General features: G+C 43.0%; 2 protein-coding genes across 14 annotated transcripts in view; one reads left to right on the top strand and one right to left on the bottom strand.

The window, feature by feature from the left end:
- The window catches only part of CHD9 (chromodomain helicase DNA binding protein 9), an 83396-nt gene extending 75705 nt beyond the window's left edge, over positions 1-7691 (bottom strand). For 6 of the 8 annotated variants that reach the window (XM_052685209.1, XM_052685213.1, XM_052685214.1 and 3 more), the window contains exon 1: positions 4971-5063. The gene's annotated coding sequence lies outside the window, so the exon portion shown is untranslated. Of the gene's footprint in view, positions 1-4796; positions 4867-4970; positions 5064-7673 lie in introns of those variants that run through there. The other 2 variants (XM_052685211.1, XM_052685210.1) reach the window with 2 other exon arrangements.
- Positions 5810-20592, top strand: part of TOX3 (TOX high mobility group box family member 3) — a 241351-nt gene continuing 226568 nt past the window's right edge. For all 6 annotated transcript variants that reach the window (XM_052685225.1, XM_052685228.1, XM_052685226.1 and 3 more), the window contains exon 1: positions 5810-5997. The gene's annotated coding sequence lies outside the window, so the exon portion shown is untranslated. The remainder of the gene's footprint in view (positions 5998-20592) is intronic.

Here is a 20592-nt window from a genome sequence, read left to right as displayed (position 1 = left end):
CAAAAACAACAAAAAAAAAAACCCAAAACCAACAAACAAACCAACACCAAACAACACAATTTCAAGTCTCTATACCAGATGAGGATGTGACAATACTATGGACATGAGCACCATGAGACCACACTGCTCAACAGAACAAGTGCCTTGACATGCCACTGCATACTTCATTAGCTGCCATCAAGTGAATCATCTGCTGCACAACTCCATATCCTTTGGGAAGAAGGCTGCATACAATTTTCCCTTCATACAAATCTAAGCAGATTCGATACAAGCATTTCTCACAAATGTCCATCCCAAGAATATGCTAAGAAAGATATTCTGAGTTTGAATCACAAACTACAGGGGCTCCACTACAACACAGGAGAAACAAAAATACCCATCCAATTTAATCCTCAGATTGCCTCCAGGATACGGAACACCTTTTTATGCCTCCATACAGACAACACCTCTATGAAACTTAAAACTTCATTTACTGAGGTAAGCATCAAATAAAGTAAAGAGCTCTACAAATGCCATTTGCAGAATACACTGTGGGAGTCTTCCTCAATTCCAGCAACAAAAGATAAAACTTTCTGAAACTGCTCATGCAATACAAGCAAAAACTCCCAAGAACACATCGCAGAAGGAAATCTTCTGGCAGTCAGTTATTATATTTTCTAATATAATTTGGATAAAGAACAGAAGCAAAATTATTGTCTTCAGTAAAGCAATGCAAATGTTTTTCCATCTGGTTGCAAACTAACTTCTGTTTTAAGACAACAAGAAATATAAGTATCATTAAAAAACCGAAAGAAAAAGTAAAATGCTCATACACTGATGGCCTAAATACATTAATAGTTGACATCTCTTTGATAACCTCCATGAATGAAGCTGAAGATCAATGCTTTGCCTCACTGAGGGATGCCACGCTACACCCATATATTCCTGCTGACTTCCTAGATGAAAAAGCAGCCTTTCTTATAGCTTATTTCTTACAGCTTAACAACTGAGACAGAGCAAAGGCAGCACTGAAAGAACTGGAAACCATTTCCAGGAGCTGGTGTATGAGAAACAGAAATACATCCAAGCACAACAGTCCACTTTGCTAAATGGGAAAGAGAATATTATACCCTAAAATATTTCCAACAACTTTAACTATCAATTCTTGAAAGTTGGGCTTACTAGGCAACTGGTTTCTCCACCACCCATTTGTACATCTGCAGATATGCTACATTCCTGAGACTATTTCTAACTACAGGAAAAGCACTAAACGATGGAATAAGAGCACATAACATGAGACAGAGCGTGAGATTTCTAAATGTTCATTAATCACACTGTCCCTTAGTTTGACAAAATGGAGACCATAAAAGGGAGAAATACAAACAGGTCACTGGAAGAAGACTAAAGTATCCACCGAACTAATTTGGTCAGGAAAGAAACTGAGTGGGAAAAGTTACTGGATTGCAGTTAAACCAAGAAAAATTCTTCAAATGAAAAACTTATGAACCGAAGTACCAAGATTTACTAAGAACTTAGTTTACACAGAGTGATAGAAACAAATATAATACAATCCAGAGACTAATAACGTTATGCCACTTGACTCCTCCAGATGCAACTTCTTTCCTCATCCTAAATCACATGAGCAGTTTCCAAGAAAGACAGTGGTCCAACATTTGGACAATTACATCTTCAAGACTGATAAAAAGGGAACAACTCCCCATTGCAAGGAATCCTAACCCATAAATACATGCAGAATTGTCCAGCTCACCTTTACCTTCAAAGCGTTTGAAGGACGCAAACACATTTTTGGGAAAATTTAAATTGTAAAGTTCTAAGACAGACAGAAACATCTTAGAATAAAAGAACATCTTTTTTCTTTTATGGGTATCACAAACAAGGTAATTTTAAAGCATGACATCAACATTTTTGTTTTAATCTACCCACATCACTAAATTGTCTCTCTCAAAAAAGAAAACAAATGAACAATGTCCGTTTCATACAGAATCACAGAATGATAAGGGTTGTAAAAGACCTCTGGGTCCTTTGGGTCCTGCTAAAGCAGTTTGCCTACCATTTTAGAGCTTGAGTAGCCTCTTATAAGGGGATCATGTCACATCTTCCAGATAACACCACTGACAAGTTTTTAAAAAACACACTGTACTTTCAGCAACATTTCTCCATACTGAATTCTTGGAGTAATCTTCAGGAGCATTTAGCAGCCACAGCTCATGTGAAATGAGTAGGTGCTGAGATTCCTCAAAATTCTTGAAAACACATAAAGCTTAAAATCACAGTTCTTTTTCCAGTAAAAAGAACAGCTTTCATCTGAGGGATATGAGTTAACAGATCTTGATCATCACAAAGAGCAGCATAAATTGTAATAAATCCAACTACCGTGTTGCACAAGGTAAACCAGCAGACGCACTGTAGCTATGTGTGTGCCTGTCCTTATCACGCTATAAATGCAAAGCAAATTCACGTAGCTCACAATGCGCTGTCATTTCAGAGCAGCTGATACCTGAAGTTTCTATCCTACACGATTTCCCACTAACCTCCTTGCGTGCTGTAGCAGTTGGACAGATCAATAAGAGGGAGAGCCTTTACAACAAAGGTATGATGACAGAAAGACCGCCAGGACAGAAAGGTACTTTAAAGGAAGGAAAGAACATTGCTCACCCGTATCAGAAGATGCTAGTTCTGCAGGGGAAAACTGCATTAAGGAATGATCTCCAACTAGAGACCCTTCCCCAGTGTCAGTTAGCCCTTAAATGAGGTCTAAGAGAGGTGCAGCCAGGCTCCACCCCTGCCGGTCACACAGCTGAACTGCCTTCACCTGCGCTTCCAGGGCTGACCAGGTCCTTTCCCCAGGCGCTCCGATGGTGGTTCAGGCTGTGACTCAACAGTTTCCATACGTGTGCCTTGACTGATGCATAGGGCCTGGCACACAGCTCCCTGTATTGGTTAACTTTCAAGAATACGTACAAAGGCTTTTGCTCTTTGGTTGACAAAAACTGCATAAGTAAGTCCATGGTGCATTGGAAGTCCCATCAGCCCCATGCAAGAAGAATGAACAAGACATTATTTAGCCTGAAAGAAAAGATATAAACAGGAGGAGGAAGAAACTATTTGAGTAGATAAAAACCCAAAGATTGCTGCTCATTTTTTTTTTAACAGTTAATTTATAAAATAGGAATAATTATTAATTTTGAAATGCTTATCCAATAAAAGATACAGTTGAAAAGTTGACCTGTGTACCAATCCATCAAAATCCAGAGCCAGGCAAATCCAGGCAAAAATCATCAGAGGACTGACTGCTAAAGTCCTGCCTTGAATCCTAAGCACATTTATATCTGCATACAAATGATTATAAGCATGATTATAAATAGGAACTTGATGGTGTCAAACAACACAGGTGTAAAGACAGATGCTAGAAGATCTTACGCCTGATGGGCCTAACTTTCCTGAGAGGAGGATTGCTTTTTATGGCTGCTTGTCTCAGTCTCGAAAAAGACTCAAAAACCCCTCTCTCTTCATGCAGACTGTTATTCTGTCCCCTATAACTATGCATAATACCGCTGAAGGGCTCAGATTTCTTCTGCAGAAGTAGACAGAGATGCATTTCCTCACACCACTGAAGTTAAACAACTTTCGTGAACTGAAGTTCGTAGATGCTAAAGATTTGTGGCACTTACACAAAGCAAGGAGCACAAAACGTTTCTTAAGAACTGAAACTGCATGCATCAACCTTCACGTCAAAGCCACGCAGCCAAGTGACAGAATTGTGCTTACTTTTTAACCCTGCCCACAAAAACGCGTGCCAAGGGGGAATTAGGAGGTTTTCACATTTCACCGCTTTGCGCCTCAAGAAGAAATGGGATCATCGCTCCACTGGGTTAAAATCGAGATGCCCCCAATCCACCCTACGCCAAGCACACACCGCACTGAGCTGCTCCCGGGATCCCGTCATGCCGGGAGGAGGCCGGCCGCCGCCCCCACCTGCAACCCGGCAGCTGCGAGCCCCGGCCTCGTGCTCCCATAGCCGAGCCCCTTCCGAGCCCCCACCCACGCAGGGGGCCCCGCGGCCACGTGCCCCCGCTCCTCTCCCTCACGGACCCGCCGCCCGCCCAGCCCCGGCCTTCCCAGCCGCCTCACCCAGCGGCAGCCCTGCCTTCCCGGCTCCCACACCTCCTGCCGTCACGGCTCCAAGCCGGCGGGCCGCCACACGCGGCTCCTCTCCTTCCCACCGCCTCGCTTCGCCTCGGGAAACGATTCCAGTTCCTGCCCACCTCTGTCACCTCGCGGCGGCCAGGCCTGACCTTCCGCCGGCCCGCCCGGGCGGCTGCCACATCCCTCCTGCCACGCAGCCCCGGGCGCATCCTCACCCGCCTTCTCCCCCCCCCCTCCTCCGGGCCGGCCAGCCGCCCCCTCCCCGCGAGGACCCCCCAGAAGCCGGCCGCCTCCTCCCGCCTCCCCGCCCGGCCGGCATCCCGCAGCCCCGCTACCCGTGCCGGGCCCGCTCCCTCCCCTCGGAACTCGGCTTCCCCGGCGCCCCCGGCCGCCACTCTCCCCGCGGCGGGGCACGCAGTCCGACGCCCGCACCACGCTCCGGGCCGCCGCCCCCGCCGCCGAGGTGCGAGGGGCGGAAACGGGTCGCGGCGGGGCCGCGAGGAGAGCAGGCCGCGCCGCGCCGTGCCCCGGCGGGAGGAGAGGCGGGGGAGGCCGCCGACAGGGCGCGGGGGCCGGGAGGGGTTCGGGCACCGGGAGCGCGGCCTGCTCGGAGGCAGCGGGGAGCGGCCCGGCCCCTCGCACGTACTCACCGCCGGGTTCGCCATTACGCGGCGGCGCTGCCCGGCAGGAGGCACGCGCGCGGGGAGAAGGCGGAGGCGATGCCCCGCGCCTGACAGCTCCCCGCCGGGGCGGCCCGGGGGCGGCAGCGGCGGCGGCTTCCCCCACCCCTAGGGGGATTCCCGCGGGCCGAGGGCGGCACTTACCGGGCGGCCGGCGCAGGCCGGGAGAGGCGGGCGGCGGCAGCGGAGCGGGCGAGGGCGGCGCGGCGTGACTGGCTCGGCTCGGCTCTCCTCCCCCCGCCGCCCGCCCGCCGCGCAGAGCGGCGCAGCGTAGCGAGGCCGGGAGGGGCGGCCGGGCCGGGGGCGAAGTTTCACTCGCTCCGCGCCGCGACCCCACCGGCCCCAGCGAAGCCGCGGGGACGGGCCGGGGGGCGCATTTGCATATTTCTCACCCCCGCGCTGATTGGCCGCCCGGCGCGGGGGCCGCCGCGCGCTGACACGGCGCCGCAGGAGGGAGGGAATGGGGGGGGAGCGAGAGGGGCGTGAGCGGCGGCGGCGCGGGGCCGCAGGCTGGGGGAAGGAAAAGGAGGGAGCGCGGCAGCGGGGACGGGGCTGGCGCAGGGGGCGGGCGGGGAGCGACGGGCGGATTTCCTCCCCGGGACACCTTCACCTCACCCCGCAGCCCCGGTGGGAGGGGGCGGCCCCCAAAAGGAGAGGGGCGGCGCGGGGCGGACGGCGGCGGAGCCGATAAAATGGTGCGCGGGCGGCGGGGCGAGCCCATCCAATATGGCCCCCTTCTCCGGCAGAAGCCAATCCCGGGCGCGTTTACTCTAGAGGCGCCGGCAGAGGCCAGACCCGGGCCGCGCTCCTCGGCGAGCTGCCGCCCAGCGCCGAGCGAAGCGGCGCCCGCCCGCAGCGCCACCGCGGGCGGCGGGGGATTCCCGGGCAGCGCGGGGGCGGCGCGGCCCCTCGGCGGCAGCGCGGCGCGCGGGCGGTCTCGCGCCGCAGCACAGCGCCGCCGCCGGGAGTCGCCTCACAGCGCGTCACGGCGGGAGCCCGAACCGGCGTGCTTGGGGTCGCTACACGGCAGCCCGGGATTAGGCAGCGTTTGCGACAGACCAGATGCTTCCCTAGGAGAGGCGGTGTGGCGAGCTGTCGGTGACGTGCCTCGCCGTTCTTCTAGCACCGTTCTTGTACTGCGCAGAGCTGGGAGCACGCAGGGATGCCGGAGGTAAACAAATGCGGGCACAGCATTGCACCGTATAAAACCATTTTGGAAGTGGGTTGTTGAAGGCCCAGAGCACCTGGAGTTTTACAGCTAAACTGTATTCCTTCCCTCTGCCTTCACACGTTTGTTTCACTCATACAAAACACAGTCCTCCCCATACCAAATATTGATTGAAAGATCAAACTATAGAAGTAGCAGCTGACAAAACACACTCAGACTATCTGAGGTAACTTGTCGCAAGTGGAGCTACAGGTTCCTGCTGCAGGACCTGTTTCCAACAGAACATTCCTTGCAGCAGAGAGCTGGAAGGAAAGCTCCCTGATCACTTAGAAGTCCTGAGGGGCAGCTTGCTGCTGTCTGTGGTGGCTCTGAGAGGGCTTCAGCAAAAAGGGTGAGTTGGGTGAAGGACTCAGTTGAGTCTTACAGGAATGCAAGAGCTTTTGCTCTTACCCACGCCTCATTGCTGAACCTGTGTGTACACACACACAGATAGGAGAAATCTCACCCTCAGGCTTTTCCTGGCACAAGAGAACAAGGGATGAATATCAGTTCTCTGCAACCTGTTGCTTATGCAGTTAGAATGTATTTCAAGTGTTTCTCACCATAACCAACAACAGATCCCCTATACATAGATATGTGACTGTGTGTTGCCATAAATAATTTCAGAGTTTCTAAACAGCTCACCTAAGTTTGCCGGGATAGAAATGTAATATGGAGTTTTATTCTGTTTGTTCAGAAAACAAGCATTTAAATGGATGGTTTAGCTTTCTAACACAAGGTCTTCTCCCCACTCCCTCGTTTCTTCACAGCTAAAGTTCAATCTTCTCCCACATTGTTCACTAGCACTCCTTGTAGCAGTTACACTGAAGTTATCATCCATCCAAGCTTTCTTTTGTTTAGCCCTGTAGATTTTTTCTCTGCAATTTCCCCCCCCCCCTCCATAAATAGGAACTCCAACAAATGAACATACATTTTTTAGCAATTTTTGGAAGTAAACACATACATTTGTCTGTCCTCCACAGAGGAAGAAGCCAGTCCTTAACCAAAAGGCAGACACCCTTTATTCTTTTAGCATAGCTAGGAGCTAATTGTAGTACTTTCTTAGCAAATACACTTGCAGCAGCGTGAAGGGCTTTCAGCTATAGATAGCATAGTTTCAATGATAATTCCATAAGTTAAATGCATGGGTTTAGAATGATAAAGCTCATGAATAACTAAAAACAGGGTTATTGGACTAGTTATTCTTCTGCTGAAAGGACACTGAATACTATGAGGACCTTAGAGTTTAGGCAGAAACCCCTAGTTAATTAGATGAAAAACCTAAATACAGACTGATGTTATGGGCTTTATTTTTTAAATTTATATCTACTCAGATTTGAGAGTTACTATGACAAAGCTTTTACATAGTGCTAAATTTTCTTTTAATTCAAGCTTTTTCCTCCTCGTATCATCATCCAGAAAAGATGCTGTTCCTTTAAACTACCATACTTCTAGCACGTTGCACATTTTAGCAGAAACTTTTTCTTTTTCCAATACCACTATGTTTTTACAAGGTAAGTGTAATGCTGTAAGAATTGGACAAATCAGTACAATGGGAAACACATTTTAACAAAGGTGTGATGACAAAAAGAGTGGAGCAACAGAGAAACACCATAAAGGAAGGGAAAAAGATTGCTTACATGTATTAGACTATTCCATAATCACAGGGGAAAGCTTTACCCAGGAGAGAACTCATGCAAGAGATCCTTCCCTAGTGGGGGTCAGCCCTTAAATGAGGTCTAAGAGAGATGCAGCCAGGCTCCACCCCTGCCTGTCCCACAGGTGAATTGCCTTCACTTGTGCTCCCAGGGTTTAGTGAGTCCTTTTCCCAGGTGCTCCATCAGTGGTTATACTAGGACTCAACAGTTCCCATACGAATGCTTTGACTGATGAAAACATGCAGATGATGCCTTTTAAGTTTGGTAAAGGTGGAAGGTTACTGTGTCTCCCTCCTCTATTTTCTTCAGATATCTCACCTATGCATGCATTTTTACGTTCTTGACTCCCATCGGTGCTATAAAAATTTGTTCTGCCTTGGGACTTACTGCTTGTGTGCCTTGTTGTCTACAGAGGAAGAAGACTTGTACTCTGCAAAACAAGGACACACTCCTTTTATCCTGCTCTGGGTGTGGGATAAAATTTTCCAACAAAAAAAAATCTACAGAGGAAATTGATTGGTGTACTTGCCTGGTTTCCTGTGCTTTGATTGCACGTGAAAGTTGCTGCAGGGGTATTGAGGTCAGGCCTGGAATGAAGTTCACATGCACTGAATCAGCTGCTGGGATTCTGTTGTTGCTACAGTGACTGCTTTGATCCTTCTCAGTAGCCACTCTGTGTGACTTGGGAGAGCAAAGAGTGACTGCCAGTACAGGCTGCAGCTATTACAGCAACTCTATGTAGGTCTTTGTCATCAGTGTAAGCCCGTGGGAGTCTGATGCAGGTGAAGGCTTGAAGAGCCATGCAAACTGGGCCTTATGTTTTGGCTGTTTGGTGCACTGCCTTCACAACCTACAGCATGAATATGGAGCAAAACACTTCTAGATTACTTCTGGAGCTATTAACAAATCTGTGAAATGAGGATAAGCTCCTGTCATTTTTCCTCTATGGGAACTATTGAGTCATTGCCACTGATGGAGCACCTGGGGAAAGGACCCGGTGAGCTCTGGGAGTGCAGGTGAAGCAATTCAGCTGTGTGATAGGCAGAGGTGGAGCCTGGCTACACCTCTGTTAGACCTCATTTAAGAGTTAATTGCTACTGAGACAGGATCTCTGGTTGGAGATCTTGTCTTTGTGAAGCTTTTCCTGTAAGTTTAGATCTTCAGAGATGGGTGATTGTTTTTCTATTTTTGTTAGTCCCTTTATTGTTAGATTTTCTGTATCGCTATTCCTCTGTATTGGTCTTTTTGGTTGCTGTGATGGCTGTAGATTCCTGTGCAGTTCAAACTGGGGAGGTCTTTGTTTTGTTCTGCTGTTGGCTGGCAGTTTGTGTGAATATTTGATCTGAAATATGCACAGTAACTTCTACAAGAAGCAGCTATGCTCTGCACCTGCAGATGTGAAACACTGCAGATGCAAAGTATATGGAAGCAGTTAGTTTCTTACTTGGCCTTGAAAATGCAGCTGTGAAGTAGGCTATGGTTATGAGTAATTTTTTATGCTAGGGGAAGCTTTAATTGTTTAGAGTGTATGTTGGGAGGGGAAGAATAACTGTATCCAAGGGTCTCAATCAGAAAGAAGAAAATAAGTATTCTGATAAATAACTGTGAATCAAAATCTGATTACTGATTATACTTGTAAGCAACCTATTTGGAACACAGGAATCTCTTGCTAGCTGAAATGTTTTACTCTAGATAGTATCTCCTTGATGTGTGGCTGGTAGTTGGAGACTACCATAAACTGAGTAAACCTGCAGTTAAGATATCAGAGTGCTACTTCCATTACTGTTTCCTCAAACTCCTATATGTGCAACTTAGTCATCTGCTTGCTATAATGTCAGCTAGAAATGTGTGTAACTGACAAAGCCATTATAGTACTGAAGTGAAATCTGCTGTGAGGTAGGCATTATATGAGGGAAGCTTTTTAAAATCTGAAGTTATTCGTGTAGTATTTTAGATTAAATCCTATTAAGAAATCAAGAAAGCTCATTTTTTAGGGCATTGGTGGACTTTTCAAAGTTTACTTACTTCTATCATAGGTTTGCTGTGTTGTACTTTGAGAGAGCAGAATTTTCTCTCTTGATAGGTTGATAATAACTTATGAATCTCTGTGCTGATGTGAGAGCCTTGAATGGGGTTTTAAAATATATTCTGCAAAGACTGTGTCTTAAAGAGGAAGGATGACTCAAGACTGCTTGTAAGCATTTATGTTAGAAAGAGAGGAACCCAGGAGTGAAGGTTTCATTCTCTATTTCTGTAAGAGCTGAACAGGGAAGGTTATTGTGAGAGAATGGAGATAGTGATAGTTGTAGAAATACATTGTCAATACATAGTGAAATCTAGAGCAAGTCTAAAAGTGACTTGACTCTTCTGAAAAGAGATGTTGGATCGTTCTAGTAGACTAGATGTTGAGAATGAGTGTGGCAGTTAAAGCTGGTTATATTGCATCTTTCTTGATTTTGTTTTCAATTCTTTTGTGCTTCTTTCTGTTAGTAGAAATAGAGTGGATATAGTATCTGCTCTTTGAATGTAGAGCTTCATCTAGTATTTCTGTTTTGAATCTCATGCTCTTTAGTAAGATTTATTCGCACTAAGTCTAATTACTAAGATTTGTTGTGCATGGGCTCCTTTTAATGGTAGGGGAGGAAAAAAGAGAACAGCCTATGGGGGGGGGTTGATGTAGAGGTGGGGGCTATTGTGGTATTTTTGTTTTTAATAAGATGCTTTTCTGAGTCATTTTCTGACTATGAGGTGACAGTGAGCCTACTGATCAGATTGATGCTTTGCTTCTGTTTTCTTGCTTCTGGAAGTTGTGTCAAATACATCTTGTACAGAAGGAATATTATCATCAGTCCTGAGCAGTGCAGGGAATAAAGTAAAATGTGAAGTTTTAATACTGGTCCCTGGTGTAAAATGCTGCCTATTTCTTGACTGTATCTGAAAGCTACTGTAACAACACAAATGACAAACTTAATAACAGAGGAACTCTGTTCCTCTTGACTGTTAATGTCCTTTTACTCTCTGTAATATCAAGCCATTAAATAAACTCTGGAAATGGCTGGAATTGCATTGCACAGTGCTGTGTTGTGGTGCAGCGTGCCTCAGGGAAGTTCTACCATCGGAAGTGTCTGGAGAGGATCTGCTCTGCTCTGTGTGCGACGGAGCGGTGTGAATGGGAGGGAGCTCCGAGCTGCCGTACGAGACCGCACGAATGTAGAAATCTTCTGCTGCCCTCTTGTGGTGTTTCTGTAGATAGCAATGCTGCTTCAGAGCTGTGATTTTTAGCTATGAAGTGTATTTTTTTTTTCATTTCTTTTTCCTGATAAACAACAGTCTTCGATGCTGTAGCATATGCACCAGTTTTTCTGTGGTAAACATCTACCTTTGTGGATAGCAGGCGGGCAGAATATGCCATTTATCTTAATTTTAGCAAGGCTTTTCAAACTATCCCTGGCATTATCCGTATGTCCAAGAACTTCATGCTTTGTGTGGGCAGGCAGCTAAACAAGCTTAAAAACATACTAAATTCCACAATGCAAACCATCAAAAAGTTAGTTTGTGTTGTCAGGAGCAATGCCTAATGCTCTACGCAAACACTGATTGTAGGATACCACAGGGATGCATGCTGGGACTAGTTCTGTTAAACACTGCTAGTGGGACACACCACGTCAGAAGGAGCTGCAGTATGGCAGTGATAGGGCTGCCATTCGGAGACTTGGCAGGATGGAGGAATGCCAGGTGCTTGCTTTCTATCATTAGACCCCCCTAGAATGTCTTCAAAAATATCTTATGTGATCTTCAACTTGCCAGTGTTGACTTTAAGTCTCACTCAAACTTGCACCAAAGTGGCTTCAGTAATCTTTAAACCGTCAGTGAGAATGTTGTATTTGTAATCCTGGTCTTTAATAGTTGTGTGTATGCGTTGAATCTTTACAGTGAACTCATCTTGGTACATGTAGAAGCAAGAGCTTCAGTTCAAGACATCTGAAATCTAGTACTGTGTATATTTCATGTGCAAATCACTGTCTTTGAAGTTCTCAAGATATCATGAGTTAACTGCTAATATTACAGAGATGAGTAAGCCATGTAGTTGAGCACTTGAAATACAGGCACTGCAGAAATCAATTTGGGTCATCTAGTCTAGACCAGGAGTCATGCTGGTTAGTGTGGCACGCATCAGCGGTGGCTTAGTTTGCTGAGCCTGTCCTACGATTTTCAGTATGGAACAAGTAACAGGCAGTCTGACTTGTAGACTAAACTTCTCACATCTCTTGAGAACTGATGTGGGCTAAGCTGTGTGGCATTCCACAGCCATGTGGCCTAAGTGATGTAGGGAATCTCTAGAGAACCAGAGTGCTGTAGGAGCAGTAGCAGGTAGTAGCAGCTCTCCCCATCTGCTGTAACGATGCCCTCCAAGAGGGAGCTGAAGGTAGAAAGGAGATGTCTCTTGCAGAGGTTTTAATTGGGATTATTATGCAGCAATTTTGACCCATGTACCTAAATTCAGTTGAAATAATTCTTTGGATCTGTGCCTGAACAAATGAAGCTGCTTTGGACCTTGGCTCTCTGGGCTGAAGGCAAATATTTAACATCAGCTTTGAAGCGGTAAGTTAATGTGATCAAATGAACTTTTAAGAACTTGTGCTTTTATTTCTGCGAACTTTCTTTACTGTCATAAAGTGCAAGAATATGGCAAAAACTAAACTTAAGAGCCCGTGGAAACTATTGAGATGTATAGGCTAGCATGGTAGCAATTGTTTTTATTGCATTATTGGCTATTAGTGCATACAGTGGACCAGACCTATGCAAAGGAAACAAGTCTGCATCTTCTAGCAAGATTTTGATTGGCCAAAGGACAGACTTTTCAGAAAGTTAGTTCCAATAGTTCAGCAGCCTAGAAAGCTGCTGATTGCTCTGTCACTTGACTGGTTTGCTATTGGTGCCATAGGAAGTAAATGAGTTTTCAGATATTTATACCTATCTTATATTTCATGAAGTGTGTAGTGACAATTTGATCTCGTGATGACTAAGTGCTCACTTCTAGGTAACTAATTGTAGTTTACTAAAGATGAGGTCTTAAGTATTGATTCTATTTGACCTTATCTTGCTGGCATGGACTTTCTTTAATTTTCTCCATAGCTGTCAAGGAATTAGGATGCATCTTTCTTCCTTTCTAAAGAAAAAAAAGACAAGCATAAACCTCCTTTCTTCAATAGTTGTTGTTTCCTCTAGTACCTCATTGGTTATCTAATGTTAAAATTGTAGGGAAAAACTGTGCTTATCCTCCCCCCCCAGCCCCAGTAGTACTTAATACAAGAAGACTGTGGTAAGGAGTAATGGCTCTAAGAAGTTGATAGTGGTTTCTCATGTTTAGAAGTTCAATGAATTTTAAATGTTTCTCTCGATAAGAGCATCGTTATTGGCAGGCTGTGTATATGTTAAATGTGTTTATGTGTATATATGTATCTACACATACATATGCAGCTTCTTAGCAACTGTCATGCTTCTACTTATGAAAAGGCTGTGACAGCAGCATCAGTGCTGCAACACTGTCACTTCCTAAGATCACTGCTAGAGCTTCTCTAAAATTGGGGTTGGTCTGCTCACAAGAGGGCACTGCAACTCCACTTTTGTGAGCTATAATCAGTGATGGAGTCTAACAACGAAAGACAAATAGCATGGCCACTGTCTGGCCCCTTTTCATTTTTAAACATGCTTGTGCCACTCAAGATTGCTTTTTTGTATGAACTGAATTTCAACTTATTTGAAGTAATGGAGAAAGCTGAATGTAGGACTTGGAAGTGGAATATCTGCTTTTTGTTCAGAATGTAACTTTTGTAACTGGTGATGACTGAGTAAAGTGCATGGCATAATAAAGTATATTATCTCATTTAAAAAAAAAAAAAGGAAGATTGGCTGTAATGAACTAGTTTAGTTACTTATCAAAGCCTTAAGTGTTATTAGCTCAGTAGACAAGTCATCATAAAAGGAGTGTTCACTTAGTAAAGATTAATTATAGCCTCCAGCATATCCAGTTTATTATGTCCAATAAGTATGACAAACAGCTGGAAGAACGTGTCTGGCTTTACACTTGATAGCATTCCTCTTGCCTCGAGGTCTGACTTCTGAAAGAATAATTAGCTGTTGTGGGTGACTTGTTCCTAATTCTGCCAACTATTTTTTTTAAGTGTATTTAATCCTGTCCTTTAAAATAAAATGAAGGTATAAGGTCTGATACTGACATTATATGATACATGACTTTTTAAGTAGTGTCTGAACTCTGAAGCAGAGACCTTTTGTTTTGTACAGGTTACCTGTAGCCCATGCATTTGTTGGGTAAGAAGTTTCTTTAAACTCTTAGTCTAGAATGATTTTTCTCAGTGGAGTTGTTAGACTGGCAGCCCAAAAATGGCTGGGTTTTTAGGGACTGCCTGCTGAAGAGATTTGTTATGACGAGCTGGTTTTATTTTCTCATAATGACTTTCGGTCTAAAATTTCTTCCATTAATTAATACAGAAACTCATCTGTGTGTTATGGAAAAGCATGTATTATGGAGTAGGCAAGGCATGTTCGGAGCCAAATTATGTGAGTAACTTATGGAGTCATAAAAATCTGCTGGGGGAAAAATTGTTCTGAGTATATTATTCCCTTTTGAAAAGCATATGTGCCATAGGATTGTGGTGAAAAATGGAAAGTGGAGCAGTGTAAGAGCTAATGAAGTCATCCAAATATTTAATAAGGAAATGAGTTACTGAGGAAGTGAAGAAGAAATGGTGTAGAGTCTCAGTGCTATGAGGAAAGCCTTCTGACAACTAAGATTTGTAGAATAAATTTAGAATCTCAAGAATAGTTTTCAACTGAAGAATATAGATTTGCATTTTATTCAATGTTCTGGTGGAAATATCAGAAAGGGAGACTGTTAAAACACTGAACTTGATACTGCAATTAGTGACAGTTGTTTTTGTCAGTTAAACCTGAGTTGCAGTGATGTTATAGTGAGGTTTTGAAACAAATTTGTCTTAAATGATGCCAAGATAACTGGCATCAAAACCAGATACCACACAGCCTGGGTGACAGGCTGAGTCCTTTATAATAGCTGTGAAACTGTTCTCCGAGTGAAACAAGTGTGACCCACTAAGTTAAATGTGATTCTGTGTGGTAAGGAGTTATGGACATCAGTGTGTCACACTGGTATGCTGTAACTTGCTAATTTGGGGTGGAGAAGAATGTCAGTACCTAAAGGATGGAGGTCTCCCTCTTTCACTGGGTTACAGACAAACTTGTTTTGTAATTGGCATGTTTTATGTTTCAGTGCAAGTACTTCTGAAGTACTTGTTCTTATGTCTGTTTCCAGGCACTGACTTGTTCGTGTATTTGACATTTTATTGTAGGTAGTGAGGTGGTACTTTTGCAGTTCAGGGTAGGTAATGAGACCTGTGATGAAACAGAAAATGAGGTATGAAAGAATAATTTAATGTAGGAAACTTGTGTACTTGTTTGTGTAGAGTTGTAGAGTCACCACATTGTAGTGTGGTGAAACAGGAGAAAGCTTGGACTCTTGGTTCTTAGCTCTGTCATGTCCTACAGTAGGCTTGCTGTTTCTTTCCTTCACCTAACAAATAGCAAGAAGTTCTCATTTATCAATATAATGAGATAAATCTCTGTTCATAAACTATACAATAAAAGCACGTGACTGGAAATTCTAAAAGCTCTTAAAACTTCTTAAAATTGCTTCTATAAAATTCTCAAATATTTGAACATTCATTATTTAGGTTGCTCTGAAAGTAATGCCTTCTATTTATTTATGTGGAAACTAAAACAGCTATAAAAAGCACAACACTATTTCGTAGAGCAAATTCTCAGTGGTAAAACACTATTTTTCACCGTGGTCTCCACAGTTAGCCAATTTGTGTGATTGAGCTGATCAAGACACTCTTCATGGTGTGGTAGCTGTGCATGTCTTGCCTTTCACATAGCTGCCACTGCAGCTGAAATGCACCACCCACCACATTGCTGTGCTCACGTCCACTCTTCAGCACACATCAGTGAATGTCAATGACTGCATTTGTTTCCACATGGAGGAATTCAATAGTGCAGCTTTGCTTCATACGTGTTTCCATGTCAGACTGCCCTTTGCTGCCATCTGTCACACAGCAATGAAGTAATGGGATATTGGTGGGAATGTTCAGCCTCTACTCCATAGGCATTCCTTTGGCATCTTATTGCTAACTTAATCCTGGGTATCTACTAATTTAAACTAATTTGTCTCTTTTATATATATAGCTATTTCAATCTTCTGATAAGAACTGTTGTGGAGAAGGAATTTTTTATTAATCACAAAACTGAAATATTTTGATTGTCTACCAGCAGAATAACTATTTCTTGCTTGCAAGTACTGACCAGGTGGATCTTGCTGCTGATGAGTCAATAGGAGGGGAGTCATAGAAGTACTAGTTAAATGCATGACAGGAAGACAATTCTGAACACAATAGGGCTTGTCGTCAGTATCTAGTGCTGAGTAAATACCATCACTGGAGCAGTGTATAGTTTTCATATTATGCAAACACTTCTCAGGTGTGCTGAGAAAATGATGTGCGCAGTTTGCTGGGGCAGGATTGGGAACGTGTCTGTGCTGGGATTCAAGCTATGTTTGAAGTTTGCTGGCTTTCCTTCAAGAACTTACAGGACATCTGCCCCAAAATGGTTATAGGCCTGTTATCTTTGTAATGCAGTTGTAGTATGAAGCTGTGCATAAAATCCATACTTTTCCTATACAGTACATTAAGTATTCTAATACAAGATTATTTTCCAATGGATCTATATTTTAAGGGTTCACATCAGTAAGAACTTGTAAACTAATGAGCAAGTACTCTTCCAGTTTAACAGTTTGAGGTGGTGCAGAGACTTGCCATGTACAAAAGAATTCATTTGTAAACAGCTACTATTTTTCTGTTCCATCTCTGTAATTGTCAAAACAACTCAATATCTGATTTAGGCACAACACTAAATACTAGATTGAGGATGATGTTTTCATGTCAGAAAGCTCCTTGTTTCTTTGGGGGATACTGTTAAGCTACGTGTGTGTGTACTTAGCGATGGACTATGGAAAAAATCCTGGATCCACAAACTGTCAGTGATAAATCTGTTAAAATGCAGTGGTCCCAAGAATGGAACAGAATGGTTGTATATTGCTGCTAAATGTAAAGCCTGAACAGGAAAGATTCTTACCAGGTATGGAATACCAGTTCTGAAAGATCACTGGAAGGGTTATGCGTTCACATCAGAAAGGCTACAGTGCAATGTTACCTGTCTTATCAAGACCTTTTTTAACCAGATTGATGTCTTAGGCCAGGGCCAAAACTTCTACTGCTGTATGGTACAACAAAGTTGACTTAATGTGTGAAGTAGAAAATGTAATGCCCTCCTACCGAATGCAGCTTTTGGGGTCTATTAATTCTTGCTGCTGACTTGAGAAAGGAAGGATTTGAGAAACTAGAACATCTTCAACTGTTTGAATATTGTTGTGACTCATCGTGCCCAAGTCCACCTGAACACTTTTTCTTACCTCCTGTGTACTCTTTGCCTCGTTTTCAGAACCATGAGTAGTTACAATATCTCCAGTAGGAGTATACAAGGCTTACTTATGCCAGGATCTGGCATTTTGATGAAGCCTTGTTTCACGAGACTTGCTGGTGCCAAAGGTATTACGCTACTGGCTTTCATTTCTTGGTTCAAAATGTAGGTCAAGTGTAAGTCAGTCAAAATTTAAGACAGTATCATCTCTAATGTTTTATTTTTCTTAAAGGTAGTCTTTGAATGTAGCTCTTGTGGCTTCTAAAGGCTGTATAATATTGCATGATCAACGTAGGGTTCAGCTGCCATCTAGTGGGGAATTTCAGACTGTTCTGAAAATGAGCAGTAGACCCTGGAGTTGCTAATGCTTACGTAGGTAGGCTTAAGGACAAATGGGGACTGCTGAATTTTGTCTGAGACTTTCAAGTCTTTACATGGAAGACAATTCTGCTGCTTCACACATCTGAATTAAAAGGAGGAAGTCTGCAAATGTGGACTGTGGATGTAGGAGTGTAGAACTGAATTGGTGCATGTTTTAAGGTTCTAAATCAGTTATGTCTAATGTTCCACAGGTATTCTGTAAGTGAACTTTCTCCTAGTCTGTGACACGGCTTATCAATGCTTGTGGAATTAAGTGGGTGTTTCTAATACTACTTGAGTAAAGTAGAGGGTTGTACATGATGTAAGAAAAAAAAACAAAAACAAAAAAAAAAAAAACCCAGAACCAACCCTGCTTGCTCAACTATTTCTAAAACAAAGCAAACAGACGTCAGCCTGATAGCAGTAATTAGTGTCTCTGATAACTGGGCAGAGATACTAACCTGAAAACATTAAGTCATGGAGGTGAACTGTGTGGTGCTGCTTGGAATTGCTCCAGATGCATAAATCTGCAATTGTCTCTAATCTGGGATAAATGTGCTTTCTTGACATAATATTGTGCTTCAAATTCAGTAGTCTGCTTCAAAAGAACTCGGTTTCCCTCTATTTTCACTGAATGTTTGAGGTGCTTGTGACTTTGTTCCCTAATATGAACGTCTTTCACATAAAGATAGCTCACCTTAAGGCGTTTTTATTGAAGTTCTGAAGTGAATGCAGGAAAAACATGCAGTTTAACATCCAGGAGTTAATCTTATGGCTGTATGGCCTACTTAGTCCCACAGTGCTAATCTTTCAGCTGTGATCCTGATGCTTGTCCCCTTCTAGCTCCTTGACATTTCAGGCTCTGAATGCTATTCAACCAATAGGAGCAAAACCATGGAGTTTTTACTGTTTTAAAAAAACCTGCTAATATTGAACTATTAAACTGGTAATATAAAAATCACGTAGTAATACAAATTACAATACAAGAAAGGATTAAAAGAATATTCAAGTAGGCTGCTGTGACAACACAGATATTTCCTGTAGCAAGGCAATGTTTCCTAGTGAGTGAGCTGTAGGATGTTTTAAAAGTTAAAATCAAACAGGCTTTCTTGGGCAAAGCAGTGAATTACTCAATTAGGAGAAAAACACTAATAAGGAACAGTTTCTAGTCAGAAAACTCACCTTTTGCTGGTTGCAGTAAACTACAGCTCTTCACTGGTCAATGCTTGATTTGCAAGATTGGCGTGTTGTCACAGATACCAAACACCCTTAGCAATACAACAGGGAAAGCTATTTAGCTTTAGTTCCTTTCCTTGTTCTTCAATCCTACAATGTTCTATCAAAAAAAAAAATATCCACAAAGCTTTTTGGACTGAGACCAAAATGGGCTGCATTACCAGTAAAAGCACAACAGTTATGGAATCTATCCCAAAACCTGGAAGACAGCCTGAGAGTGAAAATAAAAATGAAGACCTTTGTACAGAAACAACTGCTGAAGCTGCCCAGAATTTTGCTATAATGGACAATGCTTGTGGCGGAGCAAGTTGCAATTGGATATTGATGTTCTTCAAATACAGACTGCAACTACGAAGTAAGCAACTCAATTATTGATATTCTGCTCTTGATGGGATTGATCTTTGTTACTGACAGACTGTGGAAATGAAAGCAAGTTTTGTTTAGGATCACAGCCTAATCTGCATTTACAGCTGCTGGTGTGTGATTGCCATCTGAATTGATTAATTTCCTGTGTGAATACTCAGAAAAATACCTGTGTTGCACAAGAAGCAAGCTATCATTGTTGACTCCTGGAAACTTGAACTGACTGTGGAGTAACCTAATAACAATCAGTGAAACCTGAATCTAAGGCATTAACTAACTTAAGAAATGTGTATGTATCTATTATTTGGCACAATTTCTCTTGTAATTGCAATTACAAATAGCAGTTGTGTTGAAGAATCTGGAATTGTCCAGATTCTTCAATCTTATCTTGTCCAATAAACACAAATCAACTTCAGTACATAGGAATTGAACTACATAGAGTTAGTCTCAAAAATGTGTTAGTTGATCAGTTTTACACTTGCATTTACTACAATTACAATGCCTCACGTCATAATGACCTGGCAGTTTAAATTCCCAATTATAATCTACTTTGCATGTTTTTGCATCAGTATGAATCCACAATTTCTGTTCTTGAAGACCTAACCCAAGTAAATGTTATAGCTTCTTTGGTTCCTTTCATTCTTATCATTTGCGGTAGATGTGCACACAATCCCACATGTAGGTTTCTCTTGCTGTACTTAACTTTTGATTGTTACTCATTAAAAGCCTGGCACTTCTTGAAGCTTACTCATCAAATAGGCATTGTGAAGGCTGTTGCTGTATATTCATTCTGAGAAGATGAAACCTGAGTTTTTTTTTGCCCACTGAGACTCTTGAATGTTGTGCATCTTTGAGGGTAAAAACTCATTCTCATAAGCAAGGTTTGTAACTCTAGGTAACTGATGCATTTACAGAACTGAGTGACTCTTTTGTAATACCAAATAAAGAATATTCAGTGCTATATATATATATATATATATATATATATATATATGATAACTGAATGATGTATTTTGGAATTCTGTTTTCATAAATGAAGTAGCTTTAAAAGTTATTTGAGTATTGTATTAATCTGATCTCAGCTTGTGGCAGACAAGTCCTAATGAGGTAAAGCTCTAAGGGCATTTTATTGTTTGGAGCTGATAGTCCTCCCAGTATGTCAACAGCGTTGTTTGTCTAGATGAAATACTCAGCAGGTTGAGTTTGAAGTGTTGCCTTATCTGCATATCCTTCAGCTTCTTTTCCTCCTGTAAGACTTTTAATGCATACCGAAATACTTCTGAAGCCATTAAATTTTCTCCAGAATTTTCCAGTTTCTGAAGCAGGGCACCTGAGCTGCTTTCCGAAAAGATCAGAAGGTAGAAATACCACA

Source organism: Tympanuchus pallidicinctus, unplaced genomic scaffold (genome assembly GCF_026119805.1).
Source record: "Tympanuchus pallidicinctus isolate F22 unplaced genomic scaffold, pur_lepc_1.0 scaffold22, whole genome shotgun sequence".
Lineage (NCBI taxonomy): Eukaryota > Metazoa > Chordata > Aves > Galliformes > Phasianidae > Tympanuchus > Tympanuchus pallidicinctus.
This window is presented reverse-complemented; position numbering and strand designations above follow the sequence as displayed.